General features: G+C 32.9%; 3 long non-coding RNA genes across 3 annotated transcripts; 1 reads left to right on the plus strand and 2 right to left on the minus strand.

Moving 5' to 3' along the window:
- Positions 1-515: 515 nt before the first annotated feature.
- On the minus strand, positions 516-1,344 carry LOC131655158 (uncharacterized). The gene is made up of 3 exons (XR_009299669.1): positions 1,201-1,344; positions 818-888; positions 516-613 (listed from the first exon to the last, which is right to left on the minus strand). It is a non-coding gene; the product is annotated as an uncharacterized LOC131655158 (long non-coding RNA).
- Positions 1,345-12,582: 11,238 nt separating this feature from the next.
- Positions 12,583-13,543, plus strand: LOC131655159 (uncharacterized). The gene is made up of 3 exons (XR_009299670.1): positions 12,583-12,791; positions 12,947-13,063; positions 13,278-13,543. It is a non-coding gene; the product is annotated as an uncharacterized LOC131655159 (long non-coding RNA).
- A 1,003-nt stretch (positions 13,544-14,546) lies between these two features.
- Positions 14,547-17,749, minus strand: LOC131655160 (uncharacterized). Its single transcript, XR_009299671.1, has 4 exons — positions 16,622-17,749; positions 16,468-16,514; positions 16,231-16,363; positions 14,547-15,820 (listed from the first exon to the last, which is right to left on the minus strand). It is a non-coding gene; the product is annotated as an uncharacterized LOC131655160 (long non-coding RNA).
- Between the last annotated feature and the right edge of the window lie 2,684 nt (positions 17,750-20,433).

Consider the following 20,433-nt stretch of genomic DNA (forward strand, 5'->3'; position numbering starts at 1 on the left):
TCTCCGAAAACACCTCATGGGGGTGTCTTCGGAGATGAACTTCCGAAAACACCTCATGGGGGTGAATTCGGATGTTCATTTCCGAATTATGCAGAAACTGTGTTTTTTTTTATGTTTTTTCTTAAACAGTCTCGCATTTTAATTAAACGCAAACGGCAAATAAAATAAGCGACATATAAACAGAAAATACTAATATGATAAATAAAATCCAAAAACACTGTGCGAAAGATACAATCCGAAATCAAAACAAAACAAAACAAAACACGTCAAACAAAACAAAAACACGTTATTCTGCCCGACGAGCGTTACAAAATACACATCAAACAAAACAAAAACACATTATTCTGCCCGACGAGCGAACTCCTCCGAATGAAGATACTGATACCAATCCTCATCCCACTCAGTCTCAGAACCATCAGCATCAACCACGACTCTCACGCCAGATAGTTGAGCTTGAGCATCCGGGCCCCGGGCCCCTGGGAACGAGAAGTAGAGCCGGTCGAAACCTTCTTCTTCTCCTTCACCTCCTTCACTCCGCGAGAGCACGAAGTAGAGTCGGTCGAAACCTTCTTCTTCTCCTTCACCTCCTTTTTTCCCTTAGCGCCACCCATTCCTGCGTAAAAATGAAGAAAGAAAGGTCCATGAGACCTCCTTTTATAAAAGAAGAAAGGGGACAAAAACGCTTGGGAAACGGACAAGTCATTAAAGAACAAAGGAGGTGAAGCAGAACGCATGCACACAAACTTCAAAGAAACAGGCACAATAAACAAAGGCGTTAAAAATAAAGTACTTGCAAATTAAAACAGACACTCCCTACCCTGTGTAGCTGACGCAGTCTGGGTCTCCCTACCCTGTCTGATGCGTGCTGGTTGGTTGCCTGACATGTTCCTGTAAACAATTGAAATCGATTAATATGCGAGACAAAATAAAAAAACTAAAAAATTTGAACTTCTGATACAATTCGGAAGTTCATTTCCGAAAACTGGGATGGAGGTGTTTTCGGAAATGAACTTCCGAAACATCCCTGCGATGGGGTTTTCTGAAACTTCCATGGCATACCCCAAAATCAAACATAAAACCAATTCAAAAAGCTTCTAAACAACCTAAATACTACTAACAACCAGTCCATATATCATTTATGCAATTGAAACCCTAAATAACATGCATTTGAATAATGAATCCAACAAATTTAAAACTTACAAATTGAGTGATTTGTGGGCTTTTGAATGTTGTATAGCAATGTGATTGGAGCCTTGATGCAGCCTTGGAAGTGTGTTTGCACAAATTTTCGCCTTTGCTTGTTTTTGATTTGAGTTAGGGTAAATGAATGGGGGAGGGGGAGTGTTTTAATAAATCTGCAGAACGCGCAGTATTTCGGAAGTTCATTTCCGAAATGGTGTTTTCGGAAATGAACTTCCGAAATAAGACAATTTTTTTAAAAAAAAGGCGTTTTCGGAGATGCATCTCCGAAAACACCTTTTTCTTGCATTTCGGAAATGCATTTCCGAAGTCAGGGGTAGTATGGGGTTTTCACCAGAGGTGGACTAGAAGGTAGGGAGGTTGGCAAAGAAATTCTCTTTTATTATTCATGTTGATTTATTTTTATCTGTGCTTGATACATTTTTTACTTTCTGATCAACGGTAAATTGAGTTAAGATTGATTATCGGTTAGAAAGAAATTTCAACTAGTAATGCTTGATGAAAAATATTTTTTCTAGTTATCGCTTAGACATAGAGATAGCACTTTGAAAATACAATGTTCATGATAATTAGATGCTTAGGCGTATTTGTAATTTACTAATGGTCATAGGAGATATATTTAGGACTAAATATTTGTTTACTAAGCAAATAAAAATAGATGTTCTAGGAAATAGGTAGTGTAGTGATAGTAGGAATTAACAACAAGGTCAATTCATGGTATTAAGAGGAAGCGAAGTCAGGTTCCTGTCTAACATATTTTATCATATTAACTTCTAAATCAATCAAATTTAATCTTAGTTTAGATTTTAGACACCAACCCAATTCAACTACCACAAACCTTTTGTTCAATAACAAAAGTGACACACAGCACGAAACTCAATAATAACATTCTTTCAGTTCGACAATTGGAATTTATCAAATTTGCTACTTGCACGATTTAGTACACTTGCATGATTGAGTACATTTAGGCGTGTTATAATTAGAGTTTAAACTCTTTAATCTTAATAAAACTATTAATGACATTTCTTCCGCATAAAATAGAGAAAATCTCCTGATACAATAGAATTCTATAATAGGCGAGAAAAGTAAAATTCTCTCTCAATTTAATTTCATATTACAAAACTTTCATTAGAAGGAACTCCATAAAGTAACAATATGTGTGGATGTCATTGTTAAAAGAAAGGTATCTAAAAGAGTCAAGGCTGTGATCCTCCTTATAATAAAAAGCAGTCAAAACCAATGATGTTGCACCCAATCATGGTTTATATGTAGAGTGCTAGAAATGCAAAGGGAGAGACAATATATATACATGACACTACCTCCCTCACTCCCAAAATTACATTTGCAAGATTATTCAAGTTTTATAAAAGATCTACCATTTATTTTTCAGATGCCTTAGATCAAGTAGGTCATATAAATCCAAAAGGGAAAAAGTTTTTTAATTGGAATAGAATAAAAAATATTAAAATAAAATAAAAAAGTTGGTGGCCTACTTTGCTAAAAGCCAAAATACTTTCAAAGAGCATAAAAAATTAGTTGAGTGGAAGAGAATAATATTAAGTTTTTGTTTTTGTGTGATATAAAATGATGGTACTATTTATTTTAGTATGAAACTAAACAAGTAACATAGAATAATAAAGTTGAACATACCACGACATTTTGTTTTAGGTTTAGCAGCACAAGACATGTCTCGTATTTCTGCTACTATTGTCTTTCCCATTCTTGATCCACATGGTTTCAAACCACTCTTTCACTTAACCTGAGAAAACAAACAAGGCCACTTGGGTCCACCTCATGCACTGTATTTATTATTTAAAAAATTGGTATCAAACCCTCCCAGATAGACCTACTGACCTAGTGTAGGCTTCATTCATCAAATGTAAAATTATCCAAAAATATTAGTCTACTATTGTATTTTATGAAAAGGTCTTTTATATATATATATATATATATATATATATATATATATATATATATATATATATATATATATATATATATATATATATATATATATATATATATGATCCTTAGTAGGTATCCATGATAAAGTAATAAAGAATGAAATAAATTAACATCACACAAGCTACAAAACAAGAGCAATAGCTCCCTAAAATAGATTTATAGGTCGCCCCAATTGAATTGGATCATTCGACGTGAACGAATTGATATAGGCTGGGTTGAAATCCACGATTCGCAACACGTATCGTATGTGGCTACGATCAAGGAGGAATAGCTGGTTCCTCCATGATGGAAGAGAATTTGTCCCTTCTATTTCATATTTTGTGGGCTAGGAGAATGGACGAAAATTCTCTCAGAAAACACACATAGGAGCTCTCCATAACTCTTACTCAGACGAGCTCTCAACACACCACAAACTCTACATCTCAAACAACTCAACACAATTAAGTGTTATCCATCATTGTACTTTTTAGCAAATACAGTTGGTGCCCACTGCAGGGCTATAGTAAAAGTTACATGGGACACACTCACCTTTCATTCATCAGTCATCTTAGTCACTATCCTCAACATGGTGGCAGAATGATGCACCTCAACACCTACCAACACAGATGCACTAGTTTACACCATATAACATAAGGGTTTGCAAGAGGTGGACAATCCAGTTCTTCTCGCTATAGGTATGCTCGACGGGTTCTTGCGGTGGATGGCATAACCTCCAAATCTAAACCAAACTTTGAAAAGGAGCCAAAACCCAAAATCATATTTTCTAGTAGAGTCGCGGGAAACATCATTCCTCGCACCAATGACTCCATGGTTAAATTGTACATGCGACAAGTAGGACATAAGGTGGTGATGATTGGCCTGGAAGCTCGGAAAATATCCTATATTAGGATACATCTACATGACATTTGAACATTTGGAGGTTCCCTGGTCGGGTTCTCTAGCGAGTATGTTCAGATGAAGGGCCACATGACTCTCAAAACCATATTTGGATTGAACGAGAACACAAAAATTATCAAGGTCAGGTATCTTATAGTAGACATTCCTTCACCATACAATATCATTGTAGGGTGGCCCACATTCAATCTTTTAGGAGCCATCTTGTCAATCTTGCCTTTAAGCATGAAATATACACTATCCAATTGGAGGGTTGGAGTAGTCCAAGGGGATCAAGAGACTACACGAGAATGTTACCAGAGTAGCCTCGAAATACGAAGATTAGGGATACCTCAGCCATCGTTCTAAAACCATACGCGTAGGGAATATTGTGAATTTAGACCCCATATTAAAACTTGGGAAGGAAAGGCTAACTCCCATAGAAGATCTAAAGGAGATCTATATTAGGCCACAAGATTTTCAAGTCACTAAACAAGAAACCTTCATATCTAACGCAGAAGAATAATAGTTGTCGTCTATTGTAGTCCTTCCCGCCTAGAGGGATTAGTCTCTGCAGTTGCACGCATATGAGGTTTATACCATAAAATATAGGAAGATTAAAATAAAAGTGAAAGGATGACTAAGTATATTTAAATTTGAAATATAATGATTAATTATGTGAATCAAATAAAATATGGAGACAAAAATTATAAGTAAGTACTCCCTCCATCCCACAATGAGTGATCCATTTGGAATAAAATGATGTCTCAAAATGAATGACTCATTTCAATTTCCAATACACTTTTCTAATTTTACCCTCTAAGTAATAAAAGTTTCATCATTTCCAATACATAATAAGGGTATTAAAGTAAAAGTATTATTCTATCACTTATTTTTAACCACTTTTCTTAATTTGTGTGAAATGGTGGGCTGAGTCACTCATTGTGGGACGGATGGAGTAAAAAAATCCCTAAATGTGGCCCATTAGGCAAATTGTTATTGCCTGTGTTCATACATATTACTCTCTCCGTTTTTTTTAAGTGTCATTTTTTTTTAACTTTTTACACATACCAAGACAACTAATGATTGTTGTTACTTTTTAAACCATGATTATTTTTTGCCTATAATACCCTTAATTTTTTAATAATGTATTTAACTTTTTTTCTCTATGTAATAAATGACTAGATGTAATTTTAATAAAATTACAATCAATGCTACTTTGAAATGACACTAGGAACAAACATTTCTCTAAAAAGTGACACTTAAAAAGGAACGAATGGAGTAATATACTAAACGATTCAAAATTTGCAATGTCAATTACTTCATATACTTGGAGAGGATTTACGAGTACAACTTGGGGATTTCTTGTTTGATTTACCTCTACTCCAATTTAGCTAAAGGTAGTTTTTGGAAGACAAGACAGATGACACGGAGCAATTGTCTATTTCAAATAATTTATTTGCACTCTTACTAATATTAATTTCGCAATACTTATGCTACACACTTAGTGATATTTCATTTGAATCATTTTGAGGTATGGATCCTCGAGCATTTTCTAGTTATCATCGGCTAGGAGTGTGTTGATGACTACTCAGAGGATTTTCCACATCCATGCTCGATTATTCCACGCAAGGGTTATCTGGTAACTGAGCCGTATAGGCTTGCTCTTGACTGCATCATGGAGGATGATATCTATTTTATACCATATAGTGAGCACCGTCAAACACATTTGTTGGAGGTGATATCCCGGTACTCTATATGGCGGCCCTGTGAGTCTCGACTTATGTACCTGCATCTATTTGAGTGATTATTGTAGCAGTTCAAGTATCTATAGTGTATACCTAGAGACATCACAATTGCTACTCCTACCATTGTCCTTTGTAGAGATGTTGATGCAATATTTATGGACTATCATGCATCTAGTGCCAGAGGTTGTATGCAGTGTGCCAACTCCTCATCCATTGATTACAATATACAATTACGCCCAATCATTTTATAAAGTGACACATCCTTATGTGAAACCAGAGCTAGAAGAAGACCCTCATAAGCCAGCTCATCGGGAGTTACTAAAAAAGGAATATGCGATGACGGGCTATGATATGTATGTATTATCAACATGTCACTGTATTATTTCTATTGGGTGAGAGACCAAAACTAGAGGAGAGTTTCAGGAAGGCACTTCGGAGAGGGTCGCTTTATAGAAAATCTTAGCAGAGGCATGGCATGCATTGCAGTATAGAAGGGAGAGGATGAACAACGATGTTAGATATACTATAGTAGCTGTATTTTTAATTATATTTTGTAAACAATTTGAAATTTTGTACGGTTTTTTGTATTTTTTTTGAATGATTGATATATGGTTTCTAAAAGAGTTATGAAAATTTAATCTTACTTATGCTTGACTTATGTGTATGGTTTATTATGGGAATGATGTATGCACTTTCAAATGATATGAAAATCTCTTCCTAACTATTGTCAAGGGGTTCATAATATTGTCTAAGGGTTTGTTCGAATTTTGAAATTTGGATCCACCCCATTATTCTGAAATAAAGACTCATGCAGTGCATAAAAATTTGTTCAAGGTGTGTCTAGATTTTGAAATCCAGATTCACCCTTATGCTCAACATATACAAGCAAAGCAAAAAGGCAATAGTGTTCTAGGGATTTGTCCCAAGATTAATATCTAGACTACTTTTAACTTGGATATGAGTGTTTTTTATTTTAAGAAGAGATTTGTTGTATAATTGGTACATCTAGATTTCAATATCTGGACGATGCTAATGACATATTGGGGTTTTGATAGATTTAGTGAACACTACATAAGGATATTTTTACCTGCCACCCATAATTTTCCATAATACCCGAATTACCCTTGTTAAATTTTTATTAAAAAAAAGTGCACAATAAATCCTGAACAATTTTAAAAACCGATATGAATAAAAAAATCGGTACTGTATTCTAAAAGTATGGTATGCATTTTTACCAATATTTTTCAAAAAAAAAAAGATGGATGGAAAAACTTACGGTTTTTAAAAAAACACCATGGTGTACCAGATTTTTGCAAGACGTTGAAAAATCCGGTAGTGTAAAATCACTAGTTTATTTTCGAAAAGCTCATGCATTTATTGGACTTTTATATGAGCTACAAAAAATTTGATAGTGTAATTTTCAACGGTTGAGATTTTGCCGACAATTTTGTACGACTGTGATTGCATCGAAAGTTTTGTGTTGCATATAGTGAATCCAAATTTGTATAAATAGGGATCATATGTTGTTAGAAAAAAATATTAGAATTCCTCACTATTCGTATATGACAGTTGTGTACTTCAACGACTTGAAACGTCCTATTAATTTTTGGCTCCTTGAGGACACCACCTGTCTCGCTCTTTTGAGATCCATATTAAATAATATGTTTCCAGATATCGAGAATAAAAAGGTTAGTAAGATCGAGTTTCATGTACTATCAAATATGAAATACATCAAAATTGAGCAGAAGACTGATGAAGATTTGAAGGTTATGTGGAGAAAATATCACCGTAGGCAAACAAAGAAACCAGTTGAGTTTGGTGCGACAATTTCTAAAATCAGTCGATGATATAATCAATATGTTGAAGCGTCTAGAATCATCTAGTAGTGTCTAGGTTTTATTATTCATTATTGTTTTCTTAAGTTATATAATCGTCTATGTTAAGTTATGCTAACACTTATGTGTTAAGTTATTTTAATTTGTATGTGTTAAGTTATGTTAATCCTGAAATGATGAAAACAACAATATGTTATTTAATACATTGTACAAATCAGATGTATGAGTAATAATACAAATAATATATTAATAATACAAAAAATAATAAAATCTACACAGACCTACACGGGATATGTGTACTGCCTGCAATGCCAAGGTATAAACCTCATCATCAGGAGCTGGAGGCGGTGGCACGTCATCAGAAGGTCCCCCAACATCAGAAGGTATAGTATTATCTGCATGCTCAACTGGTGGAACGATGTGAGGGTGTGATATAGTAAGATATCATTTTAAGTAACCATCCACACATTCTCCAGGAAACTGAACCTCCACTACATGATTTATAATGCCATGAGCAGAGCTGACAATGTTACCCATAAACCATCTATTAATGCCCTCAGCTGGAACATGAGGGATTGGTCATGGGATGTCTTGGACATACTCAAACTGATGCAAAAACCTCTCAGGTAAGTGTCTAGACACTAAGGTCTCCCATAGTATATAACCATAAAAATGAAGTGTCATTAAACTCCCGATGCACTCTATGCTTTGTGTAGGGTATCCAGATGATATTGTCTATAGTCAGCATATTGATCCTCTTCATGTACTCTAGAAAGACCGTCTGGGTTTGCATGCCTGACCTTCCATCTCTTGGCCTATGTGGAGCCGGAAGTGGTAGGAATAACCCACCTCAAGCATATGGATGGCAAATGCTCGTATATCCAACATTGCACAAGAACATAGGCAAATCAATAAATGTCATAAATAAGAACTAAATCAACAAATGCCTCGTCTCAAAGACATTCGCCTTTCCAAGTGCAGCATATAGAACAGGCAATGCAGGACACCCCATGCCCAATTGACATGGTTAAGGATACTAAAAAGCCACTTGTACCCCATATCTATATATACATGAGAATTATTTGCTAAAAAGTACATCTTACAATATGTAACATGTATACCCCAACGACTACCTCATGCATAGATTGCTGCACCAAGTACACATGCCTATACCGGGGCTACGATAGGCGGAAGTGAGCATCCATGTTAGCCTTAAACTCATCTTCCACATGCGCCTCAATAACCCCCAAGTCTTGTATATCAGTAATACATGCAATTTCCTGGGTAATGAGAGGAGCAATGAAGAAACAATATGCCAGGGGGGAATGGAACAGTGAGGAGACATCAATCTTCCAAAGTAATCGTAATCTCACCAAAAGGAAGATGAGATGAAGATGTCTGGTTATGACATCGTTCAAAAAAGGCTGACAATAGTGCAACGTCGAGCATGGTCAGCGAACAATCCACCAATGAAGGGATACTGCAATCATTGATAATGTCCCTAACCTTTCAATGCCACATGATCGTCAAATCCAGTGAGCATAGAACGGCCACTGGGCCCTCCAAGAAACCCTTCATCATTGGGTACAGATGGCTCGGTCGAAGACAGAGCAGTAGCCTCTATATCATCCAGATTTGTAACCTCCAAATCACCTGTAATAGGCGCCTTCGTATCTGCTGCCAGAGTAGTAGCCTTTGTATCCGCTGGAGGAGTCACCTCTGTATCAACTTAAGGAGTCACCTCCATATCAGCCAAGGCCTCTCTTTCAATATGATGGGACACCTTTGTCTCGTCCACCACGTGTCTGTCATCCTGATCCTGATCGTCCACATCCTTAACTGTTGTCTGGACATCGACAGCAACCCTAACACCAGGCTCATCCACAAGATCTCTGGCCTATCCATCACCTCTAGGTACTCTACGTCACATAATATAAGGTGTGCGGGTCGGCTCAACTGTCTGCCTCCTGTAAGAACCGGTCGGGGCTACTCCCCCCAATTAGATATGCGAAGCCTCGATGTCATCGACCCTCGCTAGAGCCCTCGTTGCAGCTCCATCATGCTACCAAGAAAAATTGTCCTATTTGATCCTCTGGTCCTCACTACAAAAAAAAAAAAAAAAAATATAAACTACCTAATTTTAAAAAAATCTGGAAATCAACATGTCTTTCCCGAATTTTTCAAAGTCTTCAGAAAATATCTCAACATTTTCTTCTATCGATTTTTTTGAAAAAATATGGTATGCCAGTATGAATTTTTATCATATTTTTCAAAATATTCAATAGAAATGCATGCATTTTATCGGTTTTTTCAAAGTATCCGATAAAAATGTATGAGAAACATGAGTTTTTACTGGGTATTTTGAAAAATCTGGTAAAAAAGTATGAAAAACATGATTTTTTTACCAGACTTTTCTAAAAAAAATAAGTAAAAATTGCGTATTTTTTTATGAAAAATCCAATAAATATGCTAAATTGCCGGTAAAATTGAATATTTACTTTGAAATTTTCGGTAGTTAGTTCGAAAAATCCAATAAGACATTGTATTTTTTGAAAAATTCAAAATATTACAAATAAATAGTGAAATGAATTTTAATATGCAAGAGTAATATAGTAAAAGCAAAACAATTGTGGGAGTGCAAAGTATAACGTGAGGGTGGCAGAAACAAATCCCCTGCCTAGGTTGTAGTGAACACTACCCAGTATTATTTTTGCTTCATTTGGTAACAAATTAAAAAGGCCAGCTGCAGGATAATAAGGTTTTGGACTTTAGTAGGCCCACTGATTTTTCAAATACATAATAACCTAAGTATGAATCCTTTCATTAGAAACGAAGAATCAATTATTTGTAACCTCAATTTAGGTGTTACAATTGAACTCATATGAAGCTTAACCTCCATGATTTGTCTTCCATTAATGAACTATATTTACTTACTCCTTGGATGTGATAGTAGGCATGACTTGAGCTAATATGTTTGCAATGATCTTAGAGATGACTTTGAATTTAAAGTTTGTCACATCTATTGGCCTAAACTACTCCATAGTGTATGCATTAGGAGATTTATGGATTAAGACAATTGAATTGGCATTCGTGTTCAAAGAAGAATCCAAATTTAATTGAATTATTTTCTTGAATAAGGAGGTTATGTATATAACCAGATGTGTTAATGTGATTTTGAATGTCTTGTAATTTTGCTTTTGCTGATTTATTCTACTCAAGAACATTTCCAAAAAAATGTTTTTTTTTTCAAGATTTTCAAATGATCTTTTAGCATGGAGTATGGACAACATCATTGCAAGCTCTAGATACAATCTTTGATTTGTGGTTCCCTGATAGCTACTAATTAAAAAAAAATTATTTATAAGATTTCTTCTTTGAACTAGGGGTGACAAGTTTAAAGCCTTTCTGTGAGTCCTTAATCGACCTTACTTCCATGTCTTATTGAGCTAAGATCTTATTTCCTACGTTTTTCAACCTTGTTTGTCTAATATTCTTTAAAAAAAAAGTCATATCCTATTGCAAAACTTCTAGGACATTTTCAATAATTGAACCTGCTTGTTATGCGTTATTATTATCATCTTCATTTGTTATTGTTGCATCAATAAATTATGATTTTTTTCAACTAGCTTCCTTATTAAAGTTGTTGATATCAAAGGGAAAGGGAGGCCTTTGGTCTCATATATTTTGTGTAATTCTAGGGATAGTTGGAACGCTACACACTTGTGGTGGCGTAATTTTCATCTCTAGTCGTATAGTCGAAGCCGACACGTGGTTTGTGGTGGTGTAATTTTCATCTCTAGTCGTATAGTCGAAGCCGCCCCTGGTCTATGACCAGGGGCGGATTCTGACAATATATATTGATGTGGCTAAATGTAAAAAAAATATACGAATTAAATTATACTAAAAATAATAAATAATATTATTTACAACAATATATTTATAATGAAAATCGTCTCATAAATATGATGAATTAGCAAGTATGGCGATAGTGTTTTAAAAACTAAACTGGACTGACCATTTAATCGGGAATTAGAATGGTCATTGGTCTGATTTCATTGCTCGATCAGATAAACTATTAAACCAATGAGAGCCAACTAAAACCGACCAAAACTAATAAAAATCAGGGAACCGCCGATTTTAGAAAATCGACGGATTAAATGCTTTTTTTCTCAAACAAAATTACGTCGTTTTGATAATTTATTTAGAATAGCTTTTTCTTTTTAAAATTAAATTTATTAGACACTCCACTTATTTTTGTTATTTAATTAATTTTTTAGTTAGACTTTATTCCAAATTTATTTTTGTTTTGTATTATTTTGTTGTATATGATGTATGTTTAGAGTTGAATTTAAAGAATTATGATAAAATGAATCATTTATTTTGAAATAATTTTATTTTACAAATGAATCACTCATTATAAAATAGATTGAGTAATAAATAGGAGGATATATATATATATATATATATATATATATATATATATATATATATATATATATATATATATATATATATATCATACAATATAATAAAGCAAGATGAGTTTTTTGGCAAGTTTGCCATTTGTCATCTTATTAGAATACTTACTATTTTAAATGACTATTAATAGTAATGTTTCTATAATTATATTTAATATTTTTTATTATTTAATTTAATAATTCATAACTAATCTATTTATTATTGTTAACTTATAAACTAAACAAATTGGGAAAAACAAATTAAACGTTAATTAAATGTTGGACATAATCCTTTTAAGTTGGGAGAAGCAAAATAAAAACCATTCAAATTTTTTGATTATATATTAATTGATTAACTTAGGAAAAGAAAATTAAAACGGTTCAATTTTTCTTGGTTATTTATTAATTAAAAAGGAATCACATTAATTAACTTATGTATTGGTGTTTGACATATTACTGAAGTTGTTTTTGTTATCACCACTTCATTCTCAATCCTTACTCAAATTGTTTTTGTTCTCGCCGCTTCACTTCCAAATTGGTTCACTTCCAAATTGGTTCTCAATACAAACCCTATAATTTCACCTGTGAACACAAACAACAACGTTGTCGGTTCACTTTCAAATGGTGTTTTCGGTGCAAACTCTTAAATTTTAATTTCTCTTCTTTCAATTCTGATGCATCTTATCATCAATGTCATTTCTTCAATTTTCCAGGTAATTTAATTTAATTTCTGTTGATTTCAATTATATAATTTCAATTATATAAATAGGACCAATTTCTTCTCTCATTACACATTTCTTTCGATTTTCATATCTGGTAAATTTTCACTTTTGACTTTTCCATTATGTATCGGGCTTTTGCAATGGAGGTCCGAAGACACAACTTTGTTAATGAAATCACTCCTGCAAAGGATTCATGTGACATTGTTGTTCGAGTGATTCCCTTATGGTTTGTACCAAATATGGATTCAAAACAAAACATCTTTGTGAGTGATTCGCTTATAATTTTATCATTTTAAAAAATGGGTTTGTTTCAAAATGCTTTATTTTTTGGTTTGGATTTTTATCTGCTACAGGGTTCAGATCTAATCACATGCCCAATGGTGATTATGATGTTTTGAGTTTGTTTATTATTACATTATTGGTGTAGATTTAGTTTACCAGTGATATGTTTTCTGATGGATTGTTTTTCAATTGCAGGAAAAATTGGGTATGCTCTTGACCTTATGATTGCTAGGGGAGTGATGTTGTTTCAAGATCAACCTGTCATCCTACACATGCTAGATATTCCTTTTATAGATGAGTCATTTAATGGAGTCAAGATAAAGTTGGTTCATGCCCCTTTTCCTCTTCTCAATGGTTTGATAACTTAAACTTGATATGGTTTTGTTAACTTGATATGGTTTTGTTATTCACTGGTTTTATGCTATGTTTTTGATATTATTATATAGCTTAACTAGTAACAAACCCGTGCATTTGCACGGGTTCTGGTTTGATACGCGCATTTATTTACATAATATATTTATTTTAAAAAGAAAGTTAAGAAAATATTTAGATCAATAATAGATTTTTCGTATATAAAATATTTAGATCAATAGTAAATTTGCATATATAAAAATATTTAGATCAATAATACATTTTTCTGATTATAACAATATTTGGATCAGTAGTAGTAAAGTATTTTCCATTTATAATAATAGTATTTTTTTGTATATAAAAATATTTTAATCAATATATTTGTTCCCGTATACAACTTATACTTCTCTTAGGCTATGTTTGAGAGTTTGGAGAGGAAGAGAGGTGGGGGAGAAAATAAAAAGGTTTTACTTTAGAGAGTTTTGGAGGATTTGATTTTCTTCATAACACCAAAAACCCCCTAATTTGGAGAACTCAAAATTTGTATTAAGAGAGGATTTTGGAGGGCTTTGACAAAATGATCAAATATAATTTTTGTTGTTATAGTATTTCAAAAAGTAAATATATATTAGTGATAAACATTATTTTATCATTCTAAACAAAATATTTTTTTTCAAAAACTGTTTAAATTTTTTCTATATTTTTTTAAAAAAATCAATTTTTGAAGTCCTTCCTTCCCCTCTCCTCCAAACTGTCAAACATAGCTTAGTGTCCCGTGTGAAAGCTTATATCATATTTCTCTTAATTTTTTTCAACTTATACTTCTCTTAGTTATTTCATCTCAAGACAATAAAATATTAAATTAAACATGGTCACTTCAATAAAATATGTATTGTTGTGATAGTCCCGTGTGAAAATTTATATCATGTTTCTCTTTAATTTTTTCAATTTATATTTCTCTTAATCAAAAAATATTAAATAAAATAATTATTTCATAGGAGTATGTTGACAAATGTTTACCATAATTGACATATCTTTATTTTTAATTATTAAAGAAACTCAATTTTTTAAATGTGAAACTTAAGTCTTATATGAGTACTTGAAAATGGGAATTAAGAAAAGAAACTGTTTGGCTAAATAAACACAGTGATAAAGCAATATTTGTAGTTCATAAACTATAGTTGAAGCTGTATGTATGTGTGTGGTAAAAGTGTCCTCATTCGTTGCCATACGAGTAAATACGGCTAAAACCGAGACAAGCTTACACTCAATGTTAAGTGGAGAAAACCAACCTCATATTTTACTAATAACTAATATAAAGTTAATGTTATGAATTAAATTTTTGGAATTGAGAAAGCCTACCATATGTTCACCAAGAGAGAACAGTGATTACGGTGACAGTAATTTCAGGTTGTGTTTAATTTCAAGTACAGTAAGATTGAAGTCTTGCTGAATAAATGACAGTAATTACCAATGTTAAAAAAAGTTTTCACCGAAAGACTTTCGCCAATGTTGAGAGTCGAAACGATGCACGTGGACTCATCACCGATGACCTTGAATCCTTTCTCAGTTTCTGCTGCAAGTAAGGATATCCTTATCAACTACATATATCTAGGAACTTCAAGTAACATACCCAAACATTAATCAAGTTAGTAAATGGATCATGGTATCAAAAAGAATTAGTATATAGTGAGATTGGGATTGTAACAAATTATACATATACAATTGAGTTTCACTATTTGGATATCATTTGATAAGTCATGAAAATCAATTTAGCTTTATTGAATAAAATATGATATTACAACTAAACCACTTCCAGGAAGTTACATTAGAAAGAAAAGTATATCATTAATTTATGGTAGCTATGGTCTTTATTTGATTAAAGCCACCAACATAAGTGATATAAATTAGAAAGAAAGAAACCTTATGAATAATAGATAGTTTAAACCAATAAAGTAGAAACCACGTGAATGACATAACATGATCTGAAACAAAGAAAAAAATAGTATACTACTTTCCCATGAGAGAATACCTCAAGTTGCAATGAAAGTGAAAATTTATTCACATGAAGCCATATTAGATCTGAAAGACTATCACCACCTAATGTATTCCTCTGTGCCAGTATACCTCTCATTTTTACAGAAAGCAAGAGCTTTTAAGTAGGGACACTGTTTTTTTGAAGCTCTCCCTTCTTTTCCCTTAACTTTCACCTTCATATATTTTTCAACTTTGATAGTTATTCAAATTCTAGTTCCTTCTTTTTCCAATATAGTTTGAGACAATCAGTTTTAATACAATTGTGAGAGTGTTACAGCCTAAAATCATGATTTCATCCATTAGCATTTGTTCTAGTCCTAGAAGAGTCTGAATAATCTCTAATAAAGTACCTGCAAAAAGTGACCTACAATATTAAGAGCCATTATTTGAATATCATCACATATTCAGCAGAAGAAGAAAAGAGTGGCAATCCAACAATAGAAAACAGAAGAACAACAACTTTATGATAATCACATATTTAAATATAAATTGCATATATATAAGTTTTTGAGGTGAAGTAAACATTATCCACCTTACAGTGTTAATGATCTATCCATCCACTTCTCATCTTAATTTCCATCATCGGCACATATTCTTCACTCTCTCATAACAAACCAATGACTTAAGGCTAACATCCCAAATCGTCCCAAATGATATAGAAACCATAATGTTAAGCAAGCTAGCAGCTCAAATAGTAACAAAACTCACAAAGGAAGCTAATATTGATAATACAATGACGTAAATAATTAGAAAATGTCACCTGATTGCAAGGGAATAATCCAACAATTTCTTGTAACCCTTCACGGATTGTCTTGAGCTATCCCAGAAAAACACAATAGGGGTAGTCACAAACAGCTACAACCAGCCTGGTCATAACCCCATTTTCCTGATTCCTACAAGGATCAAGGTAAATATAAGATAAAGTTGATGTGGGTGATAGTTTCATAAAAGTGAAAATCTTAGATTTCGATGAACTTTACATGATTAGTGTCTTTACCTTAGCATCTAAAGTATGTTATACTTTTTTAAAAAGTGTTTTAAATCCTGAAAACAAAAAGCATTCAATTACTAAAAAACAAAATGACAATGTAAGAAAATTATGTAGAATAATTCAATACACTTGACATGAACAAAAATTTGGTAGTTCTTACGTTTGAGTGCGATGTATCTAACAACTACAACACCATGTCTAGAGTTGTTCCACATCTTGCTTATGCACCAACATTGATTGTCAAATGTCACTTTCTAGACAACCTCATCTCACCATGGATAAATCACACTCACACTATAGTGATAGTCGATAGAATTCAGTTTATAAAATAGATTCACCCACAAAAGTATTGAATCTTCTAGCTTGTAGCAGAAATAGTTATGTAAAGAATAACACAAAATAACACAAGCTTCAATCACAGAGATCTAGGAAACTTACAATAGGCTTAGAAGGTAAGCAAACAGATTAATGCACTTCGTCGATAAGCAGAAAAGTTAGTAACAAATTAACATTGATGGAAACCATGTAATATCAAACGCAAACAAACGAATGAAGCCTAAAAAATGCTAATCAAACACCAACACCAGAATACGAAACGAAACCGTCAAATGAAAGTGAAAACAGAAAAACAGCCATCGATGAACAGGCATTCAAAATTATAACAGAGGAAGTAGAAGTAGAACTAAACACTAAATATAAAAATTGGAATCAAACACAAACAGCAGCATATGAAACGAAACCCTAAAATTAAAGGGGAAACCGAAAAACAACAAACAAACCTCTTTATCAACCAAAATCAATTCGAAGTGCTCTTTGGTCTTTGATAAAACTATCCATTTGTGATGGATTATGACGACAATTTTTCAGAGCTCCTTACTTTCATTGATGTCCTTCAATTTCTCAAAAGATCTTTGAGTTTGAGATTATTGGAAGAGGTATTTGTTGTTGGTTGGAAAAGACAAGCAGTTGTGGAGAGAGATGGAGAAGTATAAAACTTGTGAAGAGATATGGTAGGATTGTGTGTGAAGAAAGAAAAGATAAAGGGTAGCGTGTGAAATCTTTCATGTCTGCAGAAGAAGAGCAGGCTTTTTGCAGAACAAATTAGGGTTTCAAGAAATATTGGGGAAGAGGAGATAAAGGCGGTAGGGGTTTGGATACAATGTGGTTTATGTTAACGTTGGCCCACTGAAAATATTATATGGTCAAGAAAAGACATTTTTTTGCCCAAGAATATTAATTTAGACTAAGATAATCAAAGGGTATTTTGGTAAAATCCAGAACAGTAAATTTTCTTATATTATAGATAGTGTAATGATAGTAGAGTTAGGACGCGCGTTAGTGAGTGGCTGTAGAGTTTGACATTATGTGTATGGTGGATAAGATCAAACACATTAACGTGGCTATTAATTTCTCTCTCTTGATGAATCTAAAGGTTGATATTTATTCCTCTCATCCTCTCATTTAAAAATGATATATATATATATATATATATATATATATATATATATATATATATATATATATATATATATACATATATATATATATATATATATATATATATATATATATATATATATATATATTAATTAAAACATTTTCATTTTAAAATGTAAATTATAAAAAATCTAAAATATTTTTTCTCATAAATTTAAACCCGTGTCTCGCACAAGTATACACACTAAATTTAAACCCGTGCCTCGCACGGGTATACATACTAGTATATATATATATATATATATATATATATATATATATATATATATATATATATATATATATATATATATATATATATATATATATATATATATATATATATATATATATATATATATATATATATATATATATATATATATATATATATATATATATATATATATATATATATATATATATATATATATATATATATAAGTAGATGTTGTCAATAAGCCATCTCCATCATTAATTTTGAGAATAATAAATTTTAAATAAAACAAAATAGTTCTATAATGTAGTATTGTAGTAGTCTATAATTAATATTCTGTCGGCTCATATAGAAGAGTAATTGGCATTGTCCAGAAAAAAAGTGTAGAATTTTGGTGTGGCTATAGCCACAGTAAGCCTAAACGTGGGTCCGCCCATGTTTATGACAATAGGATTTTCTCCAAAAGAGGTTGAAGTTCCTAATTGCCAATTGTCAATGCGACTGTCTGTTCTTTTGAGTCTGAAGCATTGTTCGTGGGTGGGGGAAGGTTTCTAGATGGAGGACAAGACATTTTCAAAAGAGTTTTAGCACTCCTTAGACATATATACACTCGACAATTGAAAATATTTCACGAATGAAAATTTTGACAATGCAAAAAAATTCTACACAAAAGGGATTATATCGCGTGTGCCAATTTGTTTACTAGTATTTTTAGTAAACAATCACGAGTTTAGTTCACTTAAAAGATTAACTCGAAAAATCTCAAGGATGAATTGTGTTGGAAAAGGATACAATGAAAAGTGTTTGGAAATTGGTTTTAAATGCTTGTGTAAAGAAAAAATAGAAATATACTTTAACTAAGTAGGATGTTACAAGGAAAAAGTAAAAGGTATGGACACAAATTCATACATTTTTCACGGTTGTTTTGCTATTTAACTTAGTACCACTTCTATAGAAAATAAATGAGATTTTGCGACCTTAATTACATGCATGAATCTGCTTTATATACTAGTACTAAATAATCGTCGACAACGGTGTTAAAAATAATGCAAGTGTGAGTGTGGGAAAATAGTCTTATATTGAATATGAATGAGGTAACTTGAGCATATATAAGTGGGAGAACCCACTCACCTATCACCTTAAGGTTTTAGATGGAGAAGTGGTGTGTCTCCCACAAAGGCGTGTTGCTCGAACGAAATGTCTCGAAAATAACTATGCTCCTCGCTCAACCCTCCCCCGATGTTGCACTAACAAATAGTATCATGAGTCTTTGGTTCAAGAAAGGGACCGACTTACTTGTAGTTAAAGAGAGTCAACAAATACATGTATTAGAAGAGTCAACAGATACAAGTGTATGTGGAAGAGGAGTTTCCACTTGAGGGGGAGCATTGTTGACTCACACTTGAGGGGGGTGTTGAGAATAATGCAAGTGTGAGTGTGGAAAAATAGTCCCACAATGGATATGAATGTGGTGACTTAAGCATATATAAGCGGGAGAACCCACTCACCTATCACCCTAAGGTTTTAGGTGGAGAGGGGGTGTGTCTCCCACAAAGGTGTGTTGCTCGAACGAAATGTCGCGAAAAGAACAATGCTCCTAACTCGACCCTCCCCCGATGTTGCGCTAACAAACAGTTGTTTGCCACACGCTCAACGCGTATCCCACTACGTGGATTTTCATTCTCTAAAATGTTTCCACGCGTTTTCATTAGTTTAAAAATCACTGCAACTATTCGTGACGTTGAGAATTTCTTTTGAACTTCCTAACTTCCTATAGGAATCTCTTATTTACTTCTCTAGCATTGTTGAGACATCCTTTTCTTACTTGACCTTTAGACTGAAAATATGCTAAGTCCTAAACATATGGTAAATGCGTCGGACCTAACAATTTGTCGAAAAACTCATTTTCGAGATTCTGACACATGTTTTGAAGAGAGAGTGATCTTAATCTTATGAGTTTGTTCTTGAGATTCTTTTAAATCATGCTCATTATGCTAGTCGAGACTTCTAGGTCGACATAGGTAGTGGTTCGACGATCAAGTGTTGTCCTTTGTTTAATCTTTCAGCTAGAATTTTTCAGGATAACACCATCACATTATCTTCACTCTAGCTTTTCGCATTTTAAAATCTTTCTCCTTCATCTCCTTTCTGCTTCATCTGTAATTTTGTTTTTGTTTTTATTTTTGAGTCGCTTCTTCATGATATCTACGACTTGGATAAAAAATCAGATATTAAGAGTGGTATAGATATCATATTTGATAGGTCATAGCTAGTGTCAT

Source organism: Vicia villosa, linkage group LG3 (assembly GCF_029867415.1).
Source record: "Vicia villosa cultivar HV-30 ecotype Madison, WI linkage group LG3, Vvil1.0, whole genome shotgun sequence".
Lineage (NCBI taxonomy): Eukaryota > Viridiplantae > Streptophyta > Magnoliopsida > Fabales > Fabaceae > Vicia > Vicia villosa.